At 48.7% G+C, this 23,990-nt stretch overlaps 1 protein-coding gene and 1 long non-coding RNA gene across 4 annotated transcripts in view; one reads left to right on the forward strand and one right to left on the reverse strand.

The window, feature by feature from the left end:
- PLXNA4 (plexin A4) overlaps positions 1-23,990 on the reverse strand; it is a 565,211-nt gene that overhangs the window by 157,767 nt on the left and 383,454 nt on the right. The window lies entirely within an intron of this gene.
- On the forward strand, positions 13,112-15,309 carry LOC116664807. Its single transcript, XR_004321267.1, has 4 exons — positions 13,112-13,122; positions 13,758-13,760; positions 14,890-14,900; positions 15,202-15,309. It is a non-coding gene; the product is annotated as an uncharacterized LOC116664807 (long non-coding RNA).

Raw genomic sequence — 23,990 nt, forward strand, 5'->3', positions numbered from 1 at the left:
TGTCCCTTGACTGAGTGACACTCCACCCTCATTCATCACCCACCATGCATCTATGAAGGCCCACTGTATGCTAGGCTCCGAGCTAGCTTCTGGAGAAGAACAGTGAGTCTCAGCCCGGCCCTCCACGAGGCCAGTCTCCTGAAGGGCTCAGGTTTCATGCAAGTAAGGCCAAGTGGCTAACGCTATGGCAGAGAGGTGTTAAAAGGCCTGTTCCTTCTTCCCAAGAGACCCGGCCAACTGACTGGAGTGGAGCCAGGAATTATCAGCCCAGCCCCAAGGGAGGCTCAAGGGAGCATGTGTTTGTTACAGAACAAAGGGCCACCCGTCTGGCACCATCAGCTCGGAGGGGTTCACTACTACAACACATAGTGGGTTGTACTCAAACGCCCCCTTCAGAGACAAACTCGCCTCAGTCAGTAGGAAGACTGACCTCAAGTAACACAATTAGTGGCACTAACAGATTTTATAAAGATATGCTGGCAGAGGGAGGTAAGAGGAAAAACAGGAAGAAGGGGGTCCACGGGGAAAATGTGATCACCTTTAGGCAACACCGTTCTGAGGAGACAGTGCCAACATGTCCCTTCAGGCCACACCGTAGACCCCATGGCACGTTCTTCTGGACCAGCACTAGACAGCAGAAATAGAATGCCAGCCACAAATGTGGGCCACGTGGATAATTTTAAAATTTCTAGTGGTGGTTACATTAAAAAAAGAAGCAGGTAAAATGAATTTTAATAATCTATTTTTACTAACCTAATGTGCTCCAAATATTATCACTTTAATATGTATCTAGTATAAAAAATTGTCAATGAGATATTTTACACTTGTTTTCTCATACTAACTCTTTGAAACTTTATGTGTAATTTCTTTTTTTAAATTTTTTTCAACTTTTTTTTATTGAGTTATAGTCATTTTACAATGTGTCAAATTTCAGTATAGAGCACAATTTTTCAGTTATACATGAACATACATATATTCATTGTCACAGTTTTTTTCTCTGTGAGCTACCACAAGATCTTGTACGTATTTCCCTGTGCTATACAGTATAATCTTGTTTATCTAATCTACATATGCCTGTCAGTATCTACAAATTTTGAACTCCCAGTCTGTCCCTTCCCACCCCCCTCCCCCTTGGCAACCACAAGTTTGTATTCTATGTCTATGAGTCTGTTTCTGTTTTGTATGTATGTATGTATGTATGTATGTATGTATGTATGTATGTATGTGTTTATTTATTTATTAGATTCCTCATGTGATCTATCTCACATGGTATTTTTCTTTCTCTTTCTGGCTTACTTCACTTAGAATGACATTCTCCAGGAGCATCCATGTTGCTGCAAATGGCATTATGTTGTTGGGTTTTGTGGCTGAATAGTATTCCATCATTTAAATATACCATATCTTCTTTATCCAGTCATCTGTTGATGGACATTTAGGCTGTTTCCATGTCTTGGCTATTGTAAATAGTGCTGCTATGAACATTGGGGTGCAGGTATTTTTTTGAAGTAGGGTTTCTTCTGGATATATGCCCAGGAGCAGGATTACTGGGTCATATGGTAAGCCTATTCCTAGTAGAATCTCCATACTAAACAAGCAATTCTCCAAGGAAGAAATACAAATGATCAATAGGCACATGAAAAAATGCTCAATATCACTAATTATCATATAAATGCAAATCAGAACTACAATGAGGTATCACCTCACACCAGTCAGAATGGCCATCATTCAAAAGTCCACAAATGACAAATGCTGGAGAGGCTGTGGAGAAAAGGGAACCCTCCTACACTGCTGGTGGGAATGCAGTTTGGTGCAGCCACTGTGGAAAACAGTATGATGTGTCATTTTCTACTTAAAGCAAAACTCAATTGGGACCTGCCCCATTTCAGGTGATTAACAGCCATGTGTGGCCAATGACCACCATACTGGACAGCACATTTCTGACTTCTAGATGATTATCATCCCTGAGTTCTGATATTGCACTCACCAAGTGATCCTGTTAGTAGCAGTAATTTGGCTTGGTGACTCTCTTCCTAGGGGTACCCTCAGTTGAGATTTTGCCCACTCCCCTCCCCTGCACAATACCCCATGTCTCCCAGAACCTTCAATTTATAACACAATGAGTGTGCCCCATCATCTTCACTTTTTTGGAGCTCACAGGCTGTCAGCTCCAACCAGCTGTACAGTCCGCATCAGCCCAAGCGAGTCACAAACGCAGCTGTGTGGGCGCAATCTGGGTTAGGCTGGTCCTCAGCAGGGTCATTTGACATCCCCACACCTTCTCTTTCCACACCCAGACTGCAGGCACTCCCGACACACCTCTTGTGTGTCAGAAACTCCTGTATCCTGGACGATGGTCAAAACATTTAACAGCTGCTAGAGGGAGAGGACCAGCCAGTTGGAAGAGGTGCTGTGGGGTCAGGTGGTCTTAGAGGCTCCCAGCTGCGCCAGGTAAATACTACTGGGGGTGAAGGGAGGGACCTGGATGGTGTGGGCACTCAGGAGCCTGGGGCCCAGCTACCTACCCATCACAGGGATGTACTTCAATATTTAACAACTGGGAAGTTATCTGCAATAGCCAAGACTTGGGAACTACTTAAATGTCTGTTGACAGCTGAATGGATAAAGAAAATGTGACACATATATCACATAGATACAGTGTAATGTGTATATATATATACACACACACTACATCTGCATATACAGATACATACAATAGAATATTATTCAATGTTAAAAAAGAAGGAAGTCCTGCCCTTTGTGACAACATGATGAACCCAGAGGACATCATGCTAAGTGAAATAAGGCAGACACAAACGGGCAAATGCTGTATGATCCCACTTATACATGGAATCTAAAATAGTCAAACTCAGAAACAGAGAGTAGAATGGTGGTGGCAGGAATGGGGGGAGGCGGGAGTGGGGAGATGACGGACAACAGGTACAAAGTCTCAGTTCTGCAAAACGAGCGTGCTCTGGAGATCTAAAGTACAGCAATGTTAACGATGCCAACAACACTGGATGCTTGAAATCTGCTAAGAGGGTGGATCTGAAATGTTCTCATCTCACACACACTCACACACAGGAAGGGAAATGGTAACTGTGTGAGCCCGTGGAGATGTTCACTAGTGGCAGTTATTTCAAAATGCAGATACATATCACAACATCAAGTCGTACACCTTAAATATACACACTTTTTACTTGTTAATCATACCTCAACAAAGATGAGAAAAGCAACAACGCGGAAGGCCACATGAGGACAGAATAACCGAGCATCACTCCTGCCTGTACCACGCGGAAACCTCCATCAAGCGTGCAGCAGGCCCTGCACCACCCGCTTCACACGTCCTACCTGGGACAGACACACGTGCCAAGGGCACACACTGGCCTCCCCAGCCACTCGGCCTCAGCCTGCGATGATGCTAGGCAGCACGGCCCCGCTTCCCCCCCAGCCCATCCCCCAGGCAGCACCGCCACCTCTCTCCATCCCTGGCACGGTGAGCGTCTGCGCTGCCAGGCAGACTGCTATTAAAACATCAGCAGGGTGGCCTCCGCAAAGGTCAGCCATCCGGGGAGCTCCTGGCAGCTGCTTGTTTGTTTATTGGAACATTATCTGGGCCGGGCTGTTTATTTACATCCATTGAAGGATTGAACAATAAATACCGTCTCCCAGTAGCAGGCAGATGCTTGCATGGAGCATTCTGGCTGCCGTCTTGCTTGAAATAATCTTCCTAATGAGCAAACAGTGCTATTCATCTTTAGAGATGCAAGCCACCCCTGGATTCCTCTTTCCTCTCTCCTTTCACATTCTCCCCAAACTTCCGAGCTAGATCTACAAGGGCCAGATCTCTGGGAAGGACCCCGGTGTAAGAAGGCGAGGTGGGGTCTCATCTGGCAGGCAGGGATATGGAGCTGGGACTGGAGAGGCAGGCTGGGAGCTGACGAAACCCGGGACACTCCGAATTCTCCACCTAGACTCTTGCACCTCCAACACAGATGTGTGGAGGACCAGACGTGTGTGGACTCAGGCTCTGCCCCTCCCCTCAGAAGCCTTGAGCATGCAACTTTGGGTCTCTTAGGTGTCCTGGGCTCGACCCGTCTCCCACTGAGGCGGACACAGAACAGCAGTGAGGACCCTTGGTGGCAAACAAGCAGCCACGATCTGCTCCTCTGGCACCTCCAGGGCTGCGGGGTCTCTCAGGATGGAAAAATAAGGAACCTTTTGGATCTCGTTTATGTAGTTTATGCAGTTGGTCCCCAAAGGCTCAGAGTGAGGCCACCCTGGTCAGTGTCCCTCAGCATCTTGCCACACAGGCTGGAAAGCAGGTGAAAGGAACAAGGAGCCCCCACACCAGGGACATAGTAGGTCTAGCTCCTTGGTGAATGAATGAATGAATGAATGACAAGAGATGCTAACTCCAGGCCTGAGCTGCCAGAGTTGGAAACTTTAGACCCATGTACACACTCACAGGCACAAACACACATGCTCTCTCTGTCTCTGCAGATGAGGCCACGTCTCAACTCAAACACGGCCTCTAGAACTTTCCACTTACAATTCTAAGACAAAATGATGGATGAGGAGGAACCGGAAGGGTGCAGGGGGCCAGCAGGAAAACAGACACAAGTATGAGGTGTGAGTATCTTGGCAACTTGCTGGTTGTGGGGTTAAATCTCCTTAGAGCAAGAGGCCCCTCTACAGTCTCCGTATCCCGGTGTTAGAGCTGCCGGGTTCGCAGGGCAGGTGGTGGATGGGATGACCTCGAAGTTTCCGCCAGACTCCCAGGGGCGCAAGTCTATCCTCTGCCCAGGGCAGCTCCTTCAGGGCCCCAAGCACTCGCTTGTTGTCACTATTCCTATAACCCCACACCAAGGACATCTGAAAACGAACCTTCACTCATACTGTACTTGAACTGTCCCCACTGCTTTCATTTTTAAAATCATGCCCCTCTCTCTCCTCTGGCTCTCTGATCTCCTCTCCCTGCTCTACTTTCTCTTTTTGCCACAGCACTGACTGCTTTCTCGTATTTATTCATTTATTATGCTTATTATTTATCTCCATTGCTAGAATGTAAATTGCACAAGAGCAGAAATCTTTATCTCTTGTGCTCATGGATGTCTCCCAAACTCCTGAGCCATGCCACATAGTGGGTGCTCAGTGAATACTTGTATAGACATTTCTCCAGCAAAGACAGGCAAATGGCCAACAGGCACACGAAAAGATCCTCAATACTGCTAATTATCAGAGAAGTGCACATTAAAACTACAATGAGGGATCTATCACCTTACACTGGTTAGAATGGCCATCATTAAAAAGTTTACAAACAATACATGCTGGAGAGGATGTGGAGAAAAGAGAACCCTCCTACACTGTTAGTGGGAATGTAATTTGGTGCAGTTACTATGGAAAACAGTATGAAGATTCCTTAGAAAACTAAAAATAGACTTACCCTATGATCCAGCAATCCCACTCCTGGGCATATATCCAGAGAAAACTCTACTTCAGAAAGATCCATGCACCCCAATGTTCATAGCAGCACTATTTACAGTAGCCAAGACATGGAAGTGACCTAAATGTCCATCCACAGATTAATGGGTAAAGAAGCTGTGGTATCTATATACAATGGAATACCACTCAGCCATAAAAGGAATGAAATAATACCATTTGCAGCAACATGGATGGACCTAGAGATTATCATACTAAGTGAAGTAAGTCAGAAAGAGAAAAACAAATATCGTATGATACCACTTATATGTGGAATCTAACAAAATGATACAGATGAACTTATTTACAAAACAGAAATAGAGTCACAGACATAGAAAACAAACTTACGGTTACCAAAGGAGGAAGGGGAGGATAAACTAGAAGTTTGGGATTAGCGGATACACACTACTACATATAAAATAGATAAGCAACAATGTCTACTGTATACCACTGGGAACTATATTCAATATCTTGTAATAGCCTATAATGAAAAAGAATATATATGTATAACTGAATCATTATGCTGGATGCTAGAAACTAACACAACACTGTGAATCAAACATACATCAATTAAAAAAATTTATTTGTTTAATAAATGAATGAATTTATTCATTCAGTAGTTTGAGTAGCTCAAACTACTCATCAATGTCTTAATTTGTCCTTATGATGCAGATTTCTTCCTTATTTTACAGCAAGGGAATCAGTCGGGGATGTTCTAACTGGGAGTTCAGCAGCAGGAGAGGAGCTGGAACCATCCAGCCCAGACCCAAGGGGCCTGTGGTGCCCGTTCCACCAGCAGAGAGGATTCTGCCACATGCCACAGCCCCGCCTCCTTGCCTTGAATCCCAGGACTCAAGCGGGCAGAGCCCCTGCTTCTGCGTTCACCCTGCTTAATCCGCCCCAGAATAGCACAGTGAGGGCGCTTTGTTTTGATTTCCTGATTCCAGCCAGGAGAAAACTCATGCAAAAGGAACTGCAGGCGTGTAAACAGTAATTAATTAGACAAGCCCTATGTGCGTGCAAAACCTGCGCTGTGTTACCAAACACTGCCGGGGGACGACGGGTCCCTTTGAGTCTCTCATCACACACACACACAAAACTGAATGATGATGTCTAGGTTGCCACTAGGACTTCTTGCCCTGTGTGGTCCAAATGAGAGAAGTTGGGGACAATGGTATCCGTCCCTCCACCACCCACTTGGGTCGTGACACGAAGAACAGGCTATAACTCCAGAAGAATAAGATATTGATGAAATAAAAAGGAAAGACAACACGGTTGATATGAAGGAAGTGCCAGAAAAAGGTTCAAACCAGCGTATTTCAAATGCAAAATATTTAAAATCAGCCTCCCTTGCTGCATCTTTCCAAAGAGTCTCATTGGAGACACTCGCACGCACAAGTTACTGGTTTGGAACTTGGTGGGTCAGCCACACTATGACCCTAGAGTAGCCTGTGCCCCACAATCTTGGATGGCCCATGGGTACGCCCATGAGCAGATGGTGTGAATCCCAACTCTGCACTTAGGAACTGTGGGACCTTGGACGGCCTACCAAACTTCTTTGAGTTTGCTCTCCTCCAAAGTAAAATTTTAAAAAGCCTCAACTTGGTTGTTATTGTGGGAGTCTGAGAATGTCCCAAGCATGAAAAATACTTAGCAAAGTGAGGGGGTAATAGTTAAATTTCAATGAATGTTCAGTGGGGTGGAGGTATTGCTCAGTGGTAGAGTGTGTGCTTAGCATGTGTGAGGTCCTGGATTCAATCCCTGGTACCTCCATTTAATAAATAGATAGATAGATAGATAAGGCTTGTACTTAAAAAAAAATCAACAAATGTTCAGTAAATTTCAGTAAGTTTCAGTAATCTCACTGATTACTATGGAGCCAATTCTAGTGACTCGGTCTCCATGATCTCCACTCATCCCCAACAGAAGCAGCTACCTTATGTGCTTTAGAAAGAGAGGTTAGGGGATATGGCCCACAGGCTGGCCTCCCAGCACCTGACAAGGTCACCTAAGGGCTGGAAAGAGAGAAGAGGCTGCACGGCTCAGCTCTGGACCATCTGGGCCACTAGAAAATGGGCACTGATGGACAGAGGGCAGGAACCAGGCCGAGAAGAGTCTGTACTGATGATGGAGGGCTCAGAAGGGCATCCCACCCACATGGACCAGAGACCATCACACAGATTCCTGAGGTTGGAGGAACTGTCTGGGAAGCCCTGAGCCTGATTCAAGTCAGGTGTGATTCAGAAAGCCAGCAACTTTATGGAGAAAGATGAAAGCAGCTTCCTGCGTATGGTCTGGGCAAGCCACAGGAGGGGATGTGGGGAACGAGAGTCTGGGTCACAGAGAGGAGAGGCATCTCTGAGGACCTCACAGTAATCAATGAGATTACCAAAACTTACAGAAACTTACTGAACATTTGTTGAATTTTTTTTTTTAAGCGCAAGTCTCAAGGGCAGGAAGCAGAGTGTCCTCCTGCCAAATGGGGAGGCGACCTTCTCTCTTCTGTACCCCCACAACTGCTGCCGTCACCAATGAGTTAATGAACAGAGGTGCATCACGACTGCAGGGGGCTGACGTGAAGTCAGCCTTTCTCTCCTGCTGGAAATGGAGCCTCCTTGGAGTGGGATCCAGCAGCTGCTCAATGCAGCTGTACGGGAACCAGGGGGAAACCCTGTCCAGCTGGAACGCCCAGAGAAACCAGAAGTGGAGTGAAGGCTGGAGATGGACAGACTCTTGCATGAGCTTTTACAGGAATTTCAGGAGCCCTAACTGATCGGGTCCTAGCACAGAGCTTGGCGTAGAGCATAGGCTCAGTAATTCAGCGTTGACCGAATGAGGAAAGTGAGCTTTGTCTAGGTTTTCTCCCAGGCTCAGAAGCAGCTGCGCCTCCCCCATTCCTTCATACCCTAGATTTCGCTGGACACCACATGCCCCATTCCTCCACTTCCTAAGTCCCAGCCCTCCTCTCATCTGGGGATCCAGACTGCGGTCTTATAGCTACTTTTTCATCCTGACCCCAAGTGTTTCCATCTTCAGACCGTCCTTTGCGTATTGTCATCTTCGCCCTAGAACAGAGTCAAGCTCTCCATTCTCAGTGTCCCCTCTCAGCCCTCGCCCACTTCAGGAACACCTCCTCATCTTCCACCTCATCATCCAGCAACCACCTGACATGGACCAAAGCATCTGCAGTTGCAGCATCCTGCTCACTCCTCTGAGCAGCCTTGCACTTCTTGCCAGGCCTGGTGCTTTCCTGTTTCCTCGAGGAATCGAATCCATCCTCTCTCATAGTTTCCTCTCTGATTCCTTTCACCCAACCCAGGCGCACCTGTCCCTCTGAATCTGGTCCAGGATACTCCTCCAAAGGCTTTCTCCATAATGCCCGCACCACTCTGATCGCCTGCTCATGTCACATCACCCTCGACCACACATGCAGTCACTTACAGCTGTCTCGTGTTTCGGCTCGCGTGGAAGTCTACTCCTCTTTGCTCTCGTGCTTTGTGCTTGTTTCAGCCGAGTGTCAGCGTCTTGACGGCCAGTCTGCAGCCTTGAGTTTAAGCACAGGGCTGTGTAACTAGCCAAGCTGGCATCCTGCTTCTGCCCATTATTAGCATTTCCAACTTCAGGCAGAATTTTGAAGATCTGCTGAATATCCTCAGCTGAAATACGGCACTCAGAATTCCAAGCTCAAGGTTGCTGTCAGGATTTCATCAGCTGCATTACGAGCTACTCTTACTAAAATGCCTGGTATGTTGGAAATAAGTAATGCACATGACTGCTAGTTGTGGCTAGTTAGTACTCATTTGTGCTCGGTGAGTTAGTATGAAGATGGAGATGAGATAATGTGATGATGGCGATAATGTAGCAGAGCACAGTCCCCAGCCCCCAACAGCTCTGTGAACACCAGAGTTGCTTAATAGATGTTTAGGAAATTAACAAGTGAACATATGACTTCCAATAATGATGGAAAAAGCTCAAAAGCGTTCTAGCATCCTCAGAGACTCTCCCAAGCTTACATCTCTTTGATGTCCTGTCTCCAAAGGACATCCAGTCGTCTTTCTAACACCAAGGGCAGCAGTGGCAGCCAGCCCTATATGATTGCCCCTCTCCAGACTCAGTTCTGAGCTGTCTGTAGGAAGCCCCACGGGACTACGGCTCAGCCCCTAGGCACTGTTTGTCAATTTCCTTGACAAATAAATAACCCAGGGAGCATCAGACAAGCACACATCACCTCGACATCTGCTCTCTCTGATGAGCTCTGCTGAGTTCATTCCCTGCAGCCTCATCAGGTTTCTGGGGCATCAGCCACTTCTCCAGGCACCATCCAAGGACAGCTGTGTGTGGTTTTATGAGCTGAAGAACAGCCTGTGTTTACTGAGTGCAAAGGGCTAAGGTGCCAGCTTCCTTGTAGGTGGAGAACATAGTTCCTCAAGCAGGGACTGGCATCCCCATCAACAGCTCACCCGATGTACACAGGCTACCTCCCCTTGGGAAGCACATTGGTCAGTGGCACCACCTGGCTCCTGGCTGAATGGCTGAGGGTTCCTTTCAAATGTCAGTGGACTTGAAAAGCCCTGAAGCAGGCAGAGATTCAAATTTTGCTCACTTGGGATCTATACCAGGACCTCAGAGCCTCCCCGGCTCCTGGGCCACCTAGGATTTTTTTGTGGCCAAAATGAGGGGTCAGAAGTAAGTGCGTTTACTCAAGACAACTGAACTGCAGCATCACTCTCTCCAGGAACTCTCCCCACTGTCTCAGGATAGATTCCAGGCCCCCTCCCATGCTCCTTCCGGCTTGCCTGGACCATGGCTCCTGTGATGCCTCACAAAATGGGGTAATGACCAGCTTTCCCAGTTTTCCACCTGCCCACACAGGGCTGAGCACAGGGCTCTGTCTTCGTCATCTTACCTACAAAACCAGTGAGAGGAGCCCCAGACGGGAGTTAAAGTTTTCTGGCTTCAAATCTGTACTCAGCAACAACTAACATGAAACACACAATTGACATAAATTGACATAAAACAACAATTGGCACAAAAGTAGGTGGTGTTGTGTGCTATTGTGACGTCTGCCATTATCTAGTTAAAAAAAAAAAATCTGGTTCTCTTGGAAGAGTGGACTTCCCTCAGTGCCGCCTCACAGATCCCCAAGTGCTAAATCCTTCCTCTCTCTGCCCCCACGCATCGCCACTGGCAGCCACTGCCCTCCCGCCTTGACATTGTTTTTTGTTGTTTTTTTTTAAAACAGCAACTACCCTGATAAAGAAACACTTGGAACTATTTCAAATGAGAAGCCAGGAATCCAGGAGCCCTGGGTGAGGCATGTGAATGGTTTGCAGTCAGAAAATCCGTTCCCAAAGACACGGTGGGGAACGGCCGTCCCCAGGCTCAGAATTCTGGAGCAGAGAAGGGCGTCCCTGTCTGAGAATGACATCAGCAGACAGAGCTGGAATGCATAGATGCAGAAAGCCGAGGGGCCCTGGGGCCTGGAGGGAGCTTGGCTGTGATATCACAAAGGGTCTTTTGACCATCCTTCCTCCCGGGAAAACCACAGAGACCCTGCTTTTAGCAGCCCCCACCCTTAGCAGAGGGGCCTAAAGACACTCTCCTTAAATCAGACGGGTGACCTTCCACCCCAGTGAGGGAGAGCCTGGAAAAGGCAGGAGGTCTCAGAGCTGAAGAGCCTCAAAGGGACAAAAAAAAAAAAAAAAAAAAAAAAACCCACAATAATCAGTACTTGTGTAGGATACTCGTTCTGCCAGAAGCATGTGGAGTTAATTGTAGAGAAATGCATTTTAAAACAAGATATTGGAAAACCATCCTCTCCGTCACCGGCCACAGTTATTACAATTATTTACACGCCATCACCACGGCCCGTGTGTTTCACAGCAATTAAACTATTGATCTTGCAGCTCTGAGGCACTGAGCAAAGCCCACAGCCACCACTCCTGCTCCCGCAGAGTTGTCTGACCCCACGCTCCATGTGGAGACTGGGACCAAGCAGGAAGTAACTCAGCGCAGAAGAGTCAGGGATTGGAAGGTGAATGTTAAGAATCAACATATTGGTATAATATGCTAATGTTATACTAACATAGTAATAGTGATATGTTCTTTCTCCGTCCGACCAGCCTTCAGTCTGTCATGATGCTATGCTTCAGGCCTGCCCAGGAAATCGCATGGTGTAGTGAGTGAATATGTGCATGGGTTCCAGAAGTCATGGCCGTGGGCTCCCAGCTCTGCTCCACCATGAACTAGCTACGCGACCTTTGGGAAATGAGTCAGCTTCTCCGACTCCTAGTGTCCTCATTCATAAATGTGAATGATAACGGTACCTACCATGTTTAGCTGATGTGGAGAATTCTGAGTTAGGAGACGAAAAGCATCTAGCACACGGGCTGGAACCTAACAAAACACCAGTGTGAAAGCCAAGTTCTCCACTGTCAGCACAGCATGTCCACAGGACGCTCATTCGCCCAGGATGCCTCTCATAGAACTCACGCTTCACAGTTATATCACTGGTGAGGGACAGAGGGCAGGCTTGGTCTCCCATGAGTCTCGACACTAAGATTTGCAGTAAGATGAGTGACACTAGTTCTTTTTTCCATTCTTTTTTTGATAGCCCTGAGGCAGGAGCTGCACCTGACCACTCTTCCCGGCTGGCCATCTAGATGTGGGTGGGGTGCTCCTTGAGCTCCAATCTCCCCGTCTGCCTACCACCCTCCACCCCGGGAACATGCCCTCATGGCCCCATCACCTTTCTTCAAGCCCAGAGTCAATATTAAGTGAATAATTGTTGCACAAAGCCTTATTTATGAAATGCGTTTGACATATTATTTAATATTTTTTGAGGATATGTTAAAGGGTAATATATGCTGAATGATGGGAGTCTGGGACCGTGTGGAAATATTCCACTTCATAAACCTTTTATAGCAAGTTGCATGTTCCTGTGCCGTAATCTCTCACATTGGATGGTGTGGATGTGGAGAGGCTAGAAATAGAGCAGTGTCCACTTTGGTGTAGCCTCCAGACTTGGGAATCAAGAGGATGGATGGCGGTAAGAGGTGACAGAGCTTGCAGATCAGTGACAGCTCTGGATTTTCACGCCTGATGACCAAGGGAATGGTAGGATCAAGGGGCAAGTTGGGAGGAAACACTGGTATGGGTGGGAAGAGGAAGAGTGAGTCTGAGACCTGCAGGATGTGAAGTGATGGGGACAGGGCCAACTGGCCTTGTCTGGCTGCCTTTGGAACTCAGGAATGATGCTTAAGTGGAAGGTCATTGCCTTTGGTCACTGATATTCTAGAGGTGGACTGGGAAATCATGACACGAGACACTTCCCTGAGCCAGAATTTAGGCCACCCGGCTGACTGTCTCGCCTTCCCTCTGAGGGTCAAGTCTGGCACACTTCATGGATTACAGAACATAGACTGGAAAGCCAGTGGTGAAGGGAAGAACACACAGTCACATTTCCCACTTCCCTTTACGTCGCCCCCAGAAAAGCACAGGTGAGAAGTGGGAACGTTCTCCCATTCCCCAGTTCAGCCGCTTAAATAGGCTCCATGCCTTAACCTATATGAACTCACAAATACACAGGCAGTCACTTTGAGGAACACACGACAGACATGCCTATCTCCACATCTTCTCTACACGGTCACCACCATCCTTGGATTCCAGTGTTGGAGAAGTTTTTCTTTGGGTGAAGCATCTTTTATGATATAAATATTGTGATGATGAAGGAGGGGCAGTTACTTTTGGTTGGTGCAGTGGGGTGGGGTTAAAGTGAAAGGTCCTGGCCTGGAAGGGGTCCAGGAGATGAGTCTGGTCCCATTGGCCAAGTCTCCCCATCCCTTAGGGCACCATCAGCAAAATGGCGAGTTTAGTTGCTCTCTGAGGTCCAGGTTATACAATTATATGGCTGTATATATTTTGTTAGCTACAATTTTTCCATGACAGGAGAGAATGGTGCCCAGTGAAAGGTTAACGAGATGACAACAGAAACCTGGATGGTTCAGAATGGGGAAGTCGGGGGGCATTTTTGAGGAACTAAAGAGAAATCTCATTTTGTACCACAATTTTCCCAACTTTGGTTGGGGCTGATTCAGGAATTTCTCTCCAAAGTCTGTGTCATTTTCAAAATCTGAATTTATCTATCATTAACCCCCACCAAAACAAAACAAAACAAACAAAAAACAAAACAAACAAAAAAACCCCCCAACTCTCAGGGTTTATCTTTTGCCCTGATGTAAGACTTAAAACCAAGTGAAGTACTCTGAGGGTTGAGGAAGACGGTTGCCTTTGGTCGGCCTCATGCCCGTGCCTACCACCAGGGGTCGCTGCTTCCCTTCTGCTCCATGGGGACTCCCTGCTTTTGCCCCACTTAGCAGGGAGGGGAAAGGGAGCCAATGGCGAGAGGAGGGTAAGGGTCTGGAAGCTGAGGGCTGGGAAAGGAGAAGGAGACCATCCAGGTGTTACTCTCTAGGCTCCAAGAGAGGCCCCACTGACCACCCCACCTCACAAGGCCCCAGGGACTAGATCAGAAGGTCCCTCCATCCCGAGACTGCAGACTGGAGTCTGCCAACTGGACTTGGGCCGCGATCACTAGGCAGCAAGATTTATCTCCCATCCCTCAAGGGAGACCAGTGAGAAGCAGGACTCTGCTCGCTTCGGCTTGGCGTGTTACTTCAGTGAGAGAGGGACCAAAAGAAGCCAGCAACGGACGGTCTCCATCACTTAATTTCCTCCCGGATTTCTAAACAGGCAATTGTTTCCTCAGCGTCTTGGGGGAGTTTTTATTACTGTTATCATTACAGACACTACATAAACAGAGGTATCAGATCATTAAAAATCATCTTACCCCCGACCCTCCCAAGCATTTTCTTTATCCGGCAGAAAACCAAGCTCTGCCTCCATAGTTTCCCCTCCCTGACTTTTTCCTTTGGCATCTAAGACGAACAGGTTGGAGGATCTGGAAATAAGTGGGTGCAAGGAAGGTATTTCTGTGGCAGAGGCCTGGGAACCAGAGGACCAGTGGGGTCCCACCCTGGCCAGCCGTGTGTCACCTCTGGGGGTCTCTAGTTCAAGCCTGCTGCATGAACTCCCGCTACGGAGGACTCAGAGGGAAGCTTGCAAAGGAGTCAAGGGAATTCGGCAGGTTCCCACCCTCAAGGGGGTCTTCTCTAAAACATCTCAGATGCCAAACGCAATTCAGAAAGCAGTTCCACATTTATTTTCTGATTTAATTCACTACATAGAGCAGGTGCACAATAAACACTTGGTTTAAGAAACGAGCTACAATCCGATGAGGTTAGGAGAGCCGTTATTTTTACACACATTTCATGTGTAAATAAACTGACTCAGACAGGACATGCCTGAAGTCAGATACAGCTAACAAGTGGTCATGTCAGACTTTTCTACCAGCTCTTCCGCCAGTGTGCCCTGCCCCCCACACCAAGCCCCTCCTGAGTGATGCACATGCAGAGAGCAGGCTGTCTGTGGCCAGGGAAAAGGGAGGGACGGTCATGCAGATGAGGGCTCTTCACAGAAGAGCAGCCATTGGAGTTGAATTTTCCAGAAGGATGGGATTCCGACAGCAGCGGCTGTAAGGAGGAACGTGTCCTAGGACAGGCTGGCATGAGGCATGGAGGCCAGCGTCCTGGGTGTGCAGTGGGCAGGGGCCAACTGTGGCCAGGCCACGTGACTGCAGAGGGACACAGCGGGACGGCAGCCCAGTAGGGTGGATGCAGGTACAAGAGAGCTTCGAATGCCCTTCAAACACTAGGCTGTCATCTGTAGGCAAAGGGGAAGTGTTGTATGTTGCAGAGGTGGGAACTGATACAATCTGACTTTGGCAAAATGTCCCTAATAATCCTTACTCCACTTTGCCTACTTGGAGAACCTGCTATAAGACCCTTGCAGGGGAGCATTTTCATTCCTTTCACGAAGGTAAGAACCTGCTTATTGTCTAACATAATTGAATACAAAATCCTCCTCTCCAGCCGTGAGGCTGCCTGCTTTGTGTTGAGAGTGGGCGGTACTGAATCATCCACGGTCCCCAGTTCTCCGGGGACCACGTCTAGTGTTCGGGTTAAGGGAACAACACATTTCTTTGCACCAAGCTCTCTAGCTGGAGTTTTGGGAAACTTTGATATTCTTAATACAAACTGAATCAACCAATGTAGACTCACGGAAAATGGTGAACACATTACACATCATTGTATTTTGGCACTTCCCTCATAGAGTCGCCGTGGGGCAGAGACCCCAGCTCTCCCAGGCCTCCAGGCCAAGATTTTAAGACAGATTTCACTTTTCTATAAAGCACTTACTCAACTAACAATAGCTTCGCATTTAAACTTTGAAAAGAGATTTTGTGACCGTTATGTCAGTGCATCCTGCATCAGTGTCGTGAGCCGGGTTGGCAAAGCATACTCAGCCCCTGCCCTCCAACAGATGAGGAATGAATTCCCAGGTGTTCGATGATCCCCGAGCCCACATCACCATTGCAGTTCCATCAGGTCTCTTCACTCCGAGCCAGCTGCCCTCACCAAGTTGCCTTGATGTTCACTTCCTTTTACAATCCCATAAGTCAGGGATGGAGGTATGACCAGAAAAATCCACTGCTTAGTTCCCCACTTCCCTGGTTCCATCAATGCAGGGTGAGATGAGTAAATAGGGTGCTATAAAACTGCCTGTTGCTCAGGCTTAGTTATTTTGTGTGTGTGTGTGTGTTTATTTTATCGTGTTGTGTTGTGTTGTATTGTGCTGTGTTGTGTTGTGTTGGATTGGGTTGTTTGTATTGTGCTGTGTTGTACTGGGTTGGATTGGATTGTGTTGTGTTGCGTTGTGTTGTGTTGGATTGGATTGGATTGGGTTTACTGGTCTGTGATTCAGTAGCGTGGAATCCAAAGTTTGCCCTGATGCTCATGCTTTGTGGTATGTGATGTCCCTTTGCTGGCCCTTGCCAAACCACAGAGGTTTCACAAAGACCAAGCACTAAGTCATGCACGACAGGAGCAAAGTGGGCACCACAAGCTAAAGTCAGCACTCGCTGCCTGGACACCAGCTTTGGGGCCTCCCAGCCTGCCCCTCCTCAGCTGGCTCCGGTTGCAGCCAGCCAGGCAGCTTCAGGAAGGGGTCGGGAAGGAAGCCAAGAACAGGCGTGGAGGACAAGAGCCGGGCAGAGCGAAGGCAGGCAGGGTAGGCAGGGCAGGGCAGGGCAGAGCACGCAGCTGGAGAGCATCCTCATTCTGGAGGAGCTCGAGAATCTGTGACTCCTGGCAATGACTGGGATCTGTTGATCTATTTTCCCTGCAGACCTGAGGCAACCCGCTCTATGGTTTTGACATAAGGTCATGGCCCCAGACATGGCAAGGTCAGAAGTTCATCCCTGAAGGCAAGTGGGCCCGCAAGTGATCGGACTCGGATGGGAGGGCGGGTTGTCAGAGGTCGGCCCCCTCTGAGCAGCTCCGGGTCCTCTGGAGCCCATCCTTGCCCGACAGGGGATAGCTGCGCACTTTCCTGCCCTTGCGAGCACTGGAGAAGGTCAGACTCAGCTGGGTTCTGAAGATAGTGTGCACATTTATTCACACCACAAAAGAGGAAACTGAGGCAGAAAAGACCTCAATATGGGCCAGCAGCCCCAGCCTCAGGGAGGGGAGAGTCATCAGCCTGTGCTCACTAGCTCTGGCCCCGGGGGACTGGCTGAGGGACGTGCAGCCCTCCCTCCCTCCCTCCCTGCCCTGCCCTGGGGGCTGGGAGCCTTTCCCGCCCCCATCCCTGCAGTCTCACTAACGTCTTCACCTCCTCTGTTCCGAAGAACAGGAAGGAAAGAAGAAAAGGGTATTTTAGAGCCTCTGGTTATCATTTACTTTCTTTCCTTTTTCCGTCTCGTCCCCCTCCGACCTCATCCAGCCCTGAACGGAGAAATCAGAGGCATCTGCACTTGTGACAACAGGTGAATCAGCTACGGGCCAGCCGCGGCCAGAGGAGACCTGGTGGGCACGGTGCCTGTGCGTGCGTGCGTGCCTGCGTGCCTGCGTGCGTATGTGTGTGTTTTCTGAAGCTGCTCTTTAACCAGAGTGAACGCTGTGTTGAATTCTGCACCTCCTCCTACAGCCAGTAGGTGGCAGAGCTGCAACAGGTCGGTGATCCCACTCCCGCGGCTGTTGGTCCAGCAACACTGGTCAGAACTGGTCCCACTGTGGGAGGAAAGTGTGTCCACAGACACCCCAGGGTGGCCCACACAGAGGTCCAGAGCAAGATGATTTGAGGGAGAGCTAAAACTCTTCTGAAACCCCCTCCCCTCCTCTCCTGTTTCTCTGTATTCCCCTAATTTTATCTAAAAAAGGGAGAGCCTATTAACATCTAGGAAGCATTTGCATGAATGTTTTTCAGATTTCGTGGGAGTCTGTGAAAATGCGGCTTCCCCTGTCCCCTCGGATTCCCACTCAGCACGGCTAAGGTGGAGCCCAGGAACTCGCATTTCAAATAAGCGTGTCTGGTGGTTCCCATGTAGTGACCAGGGAACCCCAAACTGAGCAACGGAAAATTTGGACATCCCAGGTATCCTGGTGAGGGCATCATACTAAGGTCTGTCCTCAGACCTCACGTAATTTTTCATTCTCTCCACTGGTTTCTTACACTTCAAACGTCTTGCCACCTCCCTCCTCCCCCATGAAGGTTACGCTCCACATTCCTAAGAGGTCGCTTTTCTTTTTCCCTGTGTTCATTTCCTGGTGCTCTGAGATCACTGGACTTCTTGTTCCTTAATAAGGTTTTCTCAGACTGCAGAGCTCTCATCCTAACTTTTCTTTCATTCCGTCTAAAGTCCTGAGAATCCAAGCAACTTCCCCTGCCTTGGTGGTCAGGGGGTCTGCTGGGATTTCAGGCCAGTGGCCACGCCCCATCCTTCTCCCACTCTCCATCCCCCGTGGGATTGCCTTGGTGGAAGGTTCCATTCCTTTGGGGTCCTCTGAACAGGGCTCGCAGTCAAGCAACCTGAAACTGACCCACGGATGTGCTTGGGGAACAGGGCATCTCCCAAAAGTCAGCAGACATAAGACCCCCGCGTTCCTTCCCCCGCCCCAGAGCAGTTATGCGGGTGCTCCTAAGGCAACAACACAAATTCTGCAGACCCCATGGATTCATCTGCTGGGGCTGCCGTAACACATGACCACAAATTGGTTGGCTGAAAGCAACAACCTTATTCTCTCATAGTCCTGGAGGTTAGAAGTCTGAGATCAAGGCGCTGCTGGGGCCATGCTCTCTGAAGGCTCTAGCGAAGTGTCCTTTTTGGCCTTGTCCTAGCTTCTGGTGGATGCTGGCAATCCTTGGCATTCCTTGGCTATGGCAGCGTAAGGCCAATCTCTGCCTCTGACTTCACATGGCATCCTTCCCTGTGTCCCTGGGTCCCTGCATCCAAATCTCCCACTCTTTTCCCTTATAAAGACATCAGAGGTTGGATTCAGGGCCCACCCGGATCCAGCATGACTTGGATTACATCTAAATAACTTCACTGCATCTGCAAAGATTCTGTTTCCAAATAAGGTCACATTCACAGGTCCTGGAGGTTAGGACTTCAGCACTTCTTTGAGGGGGCATACAATTCAACCTATTACACCCCAGAAACCTTTCACAGCTAAACTTCTGATTGAAAGAGGAGAGCAGCTTTAGGGGTCCAGCGCTTCCCCCAAGCATTTCACATGTATAAAGGTACTTCTTTTGGTGGACACAGTAAGGAAGCCCAGGTAACACACAGCCCCTTGTGACTTCCTGGATTAGGAGAACTTAAAGCACATCAGCTTTGTGGGTTCCCTGGAGCAGTGGTTCTCAGAGTGCGGGGCCCTGATCAGCAGCATCTGGGAACTCGTAAGATGCAAATTCTCCAGCATCAGTGCAGACCTACGGCATCAGAGACTCTGAGGGTGAGGCCAGCAATCTGTAAATAACAAACCCTCTCTGGTGAGCCTGATGCTCGGGGAAGGCTGAGAATGATCACTCCGGTGGGAGGGGGCACAAGGGCCTCCCCAGGGAGAGCCAGCAATGGGCTGTCTCACTTGTTCGCCAAATCTCCTGCTCTTCTGCCCTCCTGTTCCTGGCAATGCCCACTCCCAGCCACCTGCCGCATCTCCATCCTTGAGCAGCTGTAGGGTGCCAGCACATCGACTCCCTCCACACTCACTGGCCGGCCTTTCTCTCAGTGTCTTCCTCTCGCCATCTCCCCTCCTGGCTCTCCTGCTGCCCCTGCACACACCCCTGGGATGCCCTCCCCTCCCTCTGGATCTTTCTCTTGACAAAGAGAAGGGCTTGGCAGAGGTTGGTTAAGTTAACTCTGATCACACACAAAACAAACTGTTACTTTTCTATCTGCCAAGCTGCTGAAGACAAGGACGTCAAACCCAGGATCTGCGTGAACGTCAGAGCTACAGTTACCCCAGTGTGTCTGTGTTCTAGGCCAGCTTTTCACATTAAAAAAAAAAAAAAAATCATGATCCAACTCCCAGAGAGACACCGGTGACAACCTCTTGGATGTTCACTGCACTGGCTGTGACACACTCCCTGACCTGGGGAAGGAGCGACTCCCATAAACAGCAGACGGTGGGTCACCTCTGACATCTACTCTCCACACGGCTGACCCCCTGGCAGGGCTTGTTCAAAGAGATGCTGAGTTGAAGCGCTGGTGCACCATGTGTTTGCTACGTAGGAATGCACTAGCAGACAGACCTGCAGGAAGGCAGACAGACAGGCAGGAGGGAGCCCTGGGGGACATGTGTTGGAGTCTGGTGAACATTCAAGACAAAATTTTAAAGCTATTTCTGTGGGTTGCGGGGGAGGAGCAGAAAGCACTTTGGCGAGAGCCAGGATGCAAGTCCAGGGGCACCTGTGTGTTGGTGACCCACCTTCCAGGACAGTTCCAAGTCCCTGGAGAGACAGTCCATTTAAGCATGGGGGAGGAAGTAAGTATTGGGAGGAGGAGAAGGAGGAAACCCCAGAGCTGCACCCTAGAAGAAGGTGGCAACAAGCAGAGACTGGTATATTTGCCTGTCTAGCCAACTGTGTTGATGTCTGGGCAAATTACCATCCCATTTCCATGCTTTTTCTCCCCCCAGTCGCCAAATTGGGCACAATTATAGTAGAATCATAGTGAGGAAAAAAAATCCATGCAATCAAAATGAATACGGTGACAGAAAGGGTTTGCAAAAGGAACATGGCAGAGAAATCTGGAAATCTTTGCATGCAGGCACTCTCGTCTGAGACACAATTTGCATTGAGTCTGGAAACCAGATAGAAAAAGGCTTGAGTTCAAATTCCCTACAACGGTTGCCTTATTTATCTCCGTTCTTCTAGATGGAGCATCAGAATGTAAGAGGCTGTGACCCTAATCTTTCTATCATGAAACAAGAAGGTACCAGGGCTGGGTGTCCGGAGCCACAGCTCTCTCCCCAGCAATTGAGACCGATGTGACGTGTCACATGACACGACGAGACGTGTCAGCGTCTCGGGGCCATTCTCCAGCCTCAAACCTGGAACAGTGCCTGGCCATTTCAGGGTCCATCACTCTATCACTGTTGTTCATTTAGTTTAAAACACTCCTTCCCTCTTCATAAGCACATCATGTACCGAATGCATTTTTAAACTTTTGTGACTTACTTTGCTTTGGGGATTTAGGAGATCACTGGGTCCCTCTCCGAAACAACCAGAGACACTCACTGTCCTGGGTTGATCTACAGATCAACTTCCTGTGACTTACAGATCCACTTAGACTTTAAACAGGACAGTTGATCCATCACTTCTCCGGTGTCTCCTTTAGACAAAATAAACCAGAGGGGCTTTAAGATCAGAAACACAAGGGTTGGGGAGTAGGGCACATTTATATCGGTGAACTCTCCTCTGGTACCGATGAAATACACTGGGTGACATAATGGAAATTCATGGAGGGAAGAGATCTGTGGAAGGAGAGACTCATAACTCAGGTGGCCACTGAGCTGTGGTCCCCACGAGTTCACCTTTTCCAGCCCCTCTTCCCTCCCACTCCCCCACCCCAAGCCTGGCTGTAAATCACCTGTGTGTGTACATTGCTGAGGGCTGGTGGGTGATTCATGAAACCCAACAGACAGGCGCCCTGGTGGGAACATGAAGGTGAGGGATGGAGGTGTGCATGGGGGAGATTCCAGGATTCTGACACCGTGGTTTCCACATTCCCTGTCTGCGTGCCTCCAGAGCCCGAGGACCTGTCTTCTCCAACTGCTGGCTTCTCAGGCTCCCATCAGCTGGGTGAAGGTGGCCAAGAGTCTGCTCCAGCAGAAGACAGCACACGTGTCTCCCCAGTCCTGCAACTGCTTTCCTTCCCAACCAGCCCTCTCAGCTCTTCTCCCCTCCTTCCTACTGTCCTAACATTTCCTCCTCTCTCATCACCTTACTCCCAATAAATTGCCTTCATTTACCTCTGCTGGAGGGGAGGAGGACAGATTGATGGTGGAAATCATTAATTCCTAGTTCTTCAGACAAAGCAACGATGGGATATGTTGATGTGCAGTTATAATCACCGTGATACCATGAGGTCCGCTAAGGTTCTAGCTTTACAAGGTGGAGTACCTGTAGTATCTCAGTCAGTCCTCACAGTGATATGAGGAGTTAACCATCACTATCCCCAAGGCCTATGAGGGGGCAGTAAAAGCAAAGCCTTCAACTCAGAGGACGGACCTGGGTCTACCTGAACTCTCTCGGGACAATTCTAGGCAGACCCTCCCTCCAGAATGGGTCTGCCAGACCCTCCCTCTAGGTGGGCTCTGCTGGGCAGGGGGTCACAGTACCAGGGGCTCCTCTGGGACATGGGTGAGTGGGCCCCTACGAGGTCACTACAGTGTGGGGTTTCCTCAGACTCCGCCCAGAGTTCTGAATCCAGAAAGGAGGGTTGGTGATCTCATGTTTAGATGTGTCACGCTGGGAAGACTTGTAAGTTCCACTTTTTTTTGCTACTTCACTATCTGAGCAGCTGCAGGAAAGACCTGTCACCTTCTGTGCCTCGGCTCTGTCATGTGGAAGTGAGGGCCTCGTAGCTCTGCGGCTCCTCCAAGCACACGATGCTGCCATTCTACGAGAGGTGCAGACTAAGTCAGCTGCAAGTAATCACAACATACGCCTGGGGACTGAGGAGCTGGGCTGTGCCGAGCCGAGCCACGCAGGGATGATCAGAGACGGGGAATCCATGTGTTACGAGGGCCCCGAAGAGGAACGTACAAAACCCAGGCTCCTTCTCCAAAGTTAGTGGAGCACGGGGGACAAGGATGTCGACCAGTCCCCATACTGGGACTCTAAGGCCTTCCTAAGGGGAGAGTGAAAGGAACGGATAGGAAGGGAAGAGGAGGAGAAAGCAGAAAGGAGAGACAGGAGCATGGGAGAGAAAAAGAGAAAAATTGAAAAGATCTGCCCGGGTTGACACATGAAACTGTCCTAGCAGATTTGAATTTCCTGTTAACAGTCATTTCTATTTTTATTTATTCTGTCAGGGTTTGCATGTCATATAATCACTGTTTTAGTTCATTTCCCTCCAATGATAGATTGTGATAAGTCAAGTTGGTTGTTAATGACGCTACAATTTACCTAACAGATTTTGAGCTTGTAGTACATCTTCATTAATATGGTTAATTTATTGTTACAATTCCTTCAGGTTAATGGTTTGAGAGTATGTTGGAGTTTAATCTGAGCAGTTATTGTAAAGTCCTTGTTTCTCGTTAAACTGTAAAACTGAAATACCCAAGATTTACTTGGGATAAACTGGCCAGAATAAATCTCTTCTTTTTGCATCGGGAAAGAAGTGACTGCTGGCTATTAAAGTGTTCAGAATTGGAGAGCCCTTCTGATAACTTTAAAGTAATTTTGCAGATTAAGCTGCCTTTCCCTGGGGCTAACAGAAGAGATGCCTGCATCCAGAATTTATTCTGGCAGGATTTTCTCTGGATACCACAGGGTGGCCGGGGCATCAGAAAATGGACGAATTCTGCCCAAATGTAGCCATTATGGATTCTGGCAAGGTGTCTGGGTGCTGGATGCTGGGGACAGACTCCAACTTCTGAGCTTTTCTTGTGTCCTCAGGAAAAAGGTTAAAACCAAGAACAGAAGCCCTCCGTTGAGAACAAAACAGGACAGCAGCCTTCTCTTCTCTGCCTGGAATTTTGGTGGGGTCCTTGGCCTCTCAAACTGCCCAAAATACACTCAGACACCTGCCCCCACCCACCTTCACTTCCAAGACTTCTCAAACTGGTTCATTCTTCTGGGTAGCTTTTAGCTCCACCCAGGAGAAGAAAAACACCCTCACTCTGCCTCCAATTTAACCACCCAGCTTCTCAGGGTCACTTGCAGGGTATCTAAAACTTCCCCTGGATTTGGGGTGTGGAGCTGCATAAGATGCTTTAGAAAGCCTGACCATCTATAGCCAGTGGGTTTGCTGGTAATGGAAAGATGGCAGTGGAATTCTTGAAATTTTAATAATCAGGGCCCCCAGACGTGTCTCTGGTTTCTCA

The sequence above is a fragment of the Camelus ferus genome, chromosome 7, assembly GCF_009834535.1.
Source record: "Camelus ferus isolate YT-003-E chromosome 7, BCGSAC_Cfer_1.0, whole genome shotgun sequence".
NCBI lineage: Eukaryota > Metazoa > Chordata > Mammalia > Artiodactyla > Camelidae > Camelus > Camelus ferus.